Below are 3,343 nucleotides of genomic sequence, written 5' to 3'. Positions count from 1 at the left end.
AACAAACCCAAACGGCGTTTGCAAGAACGACGGTGATTCCGATTTGTGCATAGCTTCGCACATCGACGAGCGTTGAACGACTTGCCTCCTCCACGCAAACACGGGGTTTCTCTCCTCCACAAAAATAAAATAAAGCAGCACACATACATAATTAATCATAGGAAAATAACGTCAATGCGGAATCGAACAAGGAGCGTCGCGGTCTCACCGGGGTGAACGACGATGATGTTGGGGCTGCGCAAAAACATCAAACACTCGACGAGCGTCGACGACGTGCTGTTCACTGCACAAAAACAGCAAACACCCGACGAGCGTCGACGGCGTGCTGTTCACTGCGCAGCAAAAAGCAGCAAGCCGCGCGGAGACGTTGGGGCTGCTGCGCATTTTGTCGAGCGCCTAGCAAGCATCAACGGCGCAGGCGCAGCAGCACACACGCAGGAAGGAAACCGAGTCGCAAGGCATGGAGGGAATGCTCCACGGCATCTACTGTAGCGCGCCATGGGAGAGGGCTGCGCCTGCGAGGAGAGGCGGGGCGAGCCCCTGCTGTGTCCCGCCATGAGGGGGAGATGGAGCTCAGCTCCCTGTTTGCTGCACGCCGTGGACAGCAGGGGGAGGAAGAAGACCCGGCTGCTGTTGCGCGACGGAGAACGAGTAAGGGAAAAGAAGGGGCGTCGGCATGGGGGATTTTTCTGGGCGTCCATGGGAGGGAGATGGCAGGGAGATGCTCCACGGCTGCGCGAGCTCGGATCAGAGAAGTGCCATGCACGCAAGGTGCCGAGGGGCCCGTGACCAATAGTGAAAGGGGCGCTGGGAAAAGCAGAGGCCGATGGTCTGGGCGAGTCTTGCGTGTCCGGTACCCTGGCCCCGTCGCTGCTGGAGGGAAGGGCGTCCATGGTGAGGAGGGGCTGCATCCATGGAGCTGAGGAACAGGGAACTCGCGCCAGGAGGAGGATAGGGAGGGCACTTGGCTGGTCGGCTGCCATGGGAGGAAGGGAGGAAGCTCCCTGCGCGTTGGAGAAGAAGCCAGGGAGAGAAGTGGCGGCTAGGAAAAAAATGAGGGGTGGGAGTGAAAATTTGTCAAGTGAGCACCCCTATTTATAGAAGCAGCCCTAGGGTTAGGGTTTCCTAGTGGGCCAATTGGGCTGGGTTGGGCCTGGCCCAAAACACGTACTCGGCCCGCGCTAATTTATTTTCCCGAATAAAAATGCTCTCGCGGAGTTCGTCGCTACGGAGAAACAGAGCGAAAAGAGTTCGGACGAATGGAAGGTTGAGCGATTAATTTGGTCGAGAGTCTAATTTTGAGTTCGCTCGAAAATAATTACCTACGCGTGATTCGAAAATAAATCGTCCTGAGATTCGATCGACTTTGGATTTTTAGTCGGAGAAGGCGAATCGTGATATTTAAAAATTGCTGTCGATATGGGGTTTTGAGTTTGGCTCGGACATGAGATAATTGGCCGAGTAGGATAAAATTGATTAGAGGACGACATAATGAGTATTACGTTTGAGAAAGCGGATTCGGACAAAATAATCAGACATAGACCAAAGTTCGAGGAATTGGATTCGGACACAGCTCGACAGCAATTATCGAGCATTTGATTAAATGGGCTTTAGATGAGATTTATAAATCGAGACTGATCGTCGAGTTTGCATTCATTTCGAGAGATAAAAGTTTTAACACGCTCCGAAATGGGTTGTTTCTCGCGATCGAATAACTCTGAATTCGGTGAACTTCCAAGAGAAAGCTTGATAAACAGAGATAGGCACGATCGAGAAATAGAAATTTTTACTGAGCATCCGATATTAGGATTAATCTCCCGACATAACGCAAAAGTGACACCTGGGGTGTCACACTACGGCGGCCCAGTCCACCCGGATGTGGTGATCCTCGCAGAAGTCCAAGAATTTTCTGCCGGTGAACTGGGTGCCGTTGTCGGTGATGATGGAGTTCGGGACCCCGAAGCGATGGATGATGTTGGTGAAGAACGTCACCGCCTGCTCGGACCTGATGCTGTTCAGAGGTCGGACCTCGACCCACTTGGAGAATTTGTCGATGGCGACCAGCAGGTGCGTGTAGCCCCCGGGCGCCTTCTGCAAGGGGCCGACGAGGTCCAGACCCCACACAGCGAAGGGCCAGGTGATGGGTATTGTCTGCAGAGCCTGAGCGGGCAGGTGGGTCTGCTTCGCATAGAATTGACACCCTTCGCAGGTGTGGACAATTCTAGTGGCGTCAGCCACCGCCGTTGGCCAGTAGAAGCCTTGCCGGAAAGCATTCCCGACGAGGGCTCGAGGCGCTGCGTGATGGCCGCAAGCCCCCGAGTGTATCTCTTGCAGGAGTTCCTGACCTTCGGCGATGGAGATGCATCGCTGGAGGATGCCCGAGGGACTGCGGTGGTAGAGTTCCTTCTCATCGCCCAGCAAGACGAACGACTTGGCGCGTCGCGCTATCCGCCGAGCCTCGGCTCGGTCGAGGGGTAGCTCTCCTTGGCGGAGATATTGCAGGTACGGGGTCTGCCAATTTCGTTCAGGCGTGGCCCCGCTTCGCTCCTCCTCGATGCGCAATGCCTCGCCCTCGGAGACCGAGGGTACCTCGGGTTGAGCTGAGGGTGCCTCGGGCCGTGCCGAGGGTACCTCGGGCTGGACCGAGGGCGCCTCGGGCTCGGGAGGGTCGTCGATCTTGACGGAGGGCTGATGCAGATCCCGGGAGAAGACGTCCGGGGAACCGTTGTTCGCCCCGAGGCTATTTTGACCAGCTCGTCCACAGTCTCGTTGTAGCGCCGAGCGATGTGGTTAAGCTCGAGCCCGTAGAACTTGTCTTCCAGGCGCCGAACCTCATCGCAGTAGGCCTCCATCTTCGAGTCGTGGCAGTGGGAGTTCTTCATGACTTGGTCGATGACGAGCCGCGAGTCGCCGCGAGCGTCGAGGCGTCGGACCCCTAGCTCGATGGCGATTCGCAATCCGTTGATCAGAGCTTCGTACTCAGCCACATTGTTGGACGCCGGGAAATGGAGGCGTAGCACATAGCGTAGGTGTTTCCCGAGGGGTGAGACGAAGAGTAGGCCCGCGCCGACTCCCGTCTTCATCAACGACCCATCGAAAAACATGGTCCAGAGCTCCGGTTGAATCGGAGCCGTCGGTAGCTGGGTGTCGACCCATTCGGCTACGAAGTCCGCCAAGACCTGGGACTTGATGGCCTTTCGAGGCGCGAACGAGATGGTCTCGCCCACGATTTCCACCGCCCACTTCGCAATCCTGCCCGAGGCCTCTCGGCACTGGATGATCTCCCCCAGGGGGAAGGATGACACCACAGTTACCGGGTGAGACTCGAAGTAGTGTCGCAACT

At 56.5% G+C, this 3,343-nt stretch overlaps 1 pseudogene; it reads left to right on the top strand.

The window, feature by feature from the left end:
• LOC103627430 (uncharacterized) lies at window positions 1-1,033 on the top strand (annotated as a pseudogene).
• Window positions 1,034-3,343: the final 2,310 nt, after the last annotated feature.

The sequence above is a fragment of the Zea mays genome, chromosome 5, assembly GCF_902167145.1.
Source record: "Zea mays cultivar B73 chromosome 5, Zm-B73-REFERENCE-NAM-5.0, whole genome shotgun sequence".
In the NCBI taxonomy this organism is placed as follows: Eukaryota; Viridiplantae; Streptophyta; class Magnoliopsida; order Poales; family Poaceae; genus Zea; species Zea mays.
The sequence above is the reverse complement of the archived record's forward strand: the minus strand, read 5'-3'. Positions and strand labels throughout refer to the sequence as shown.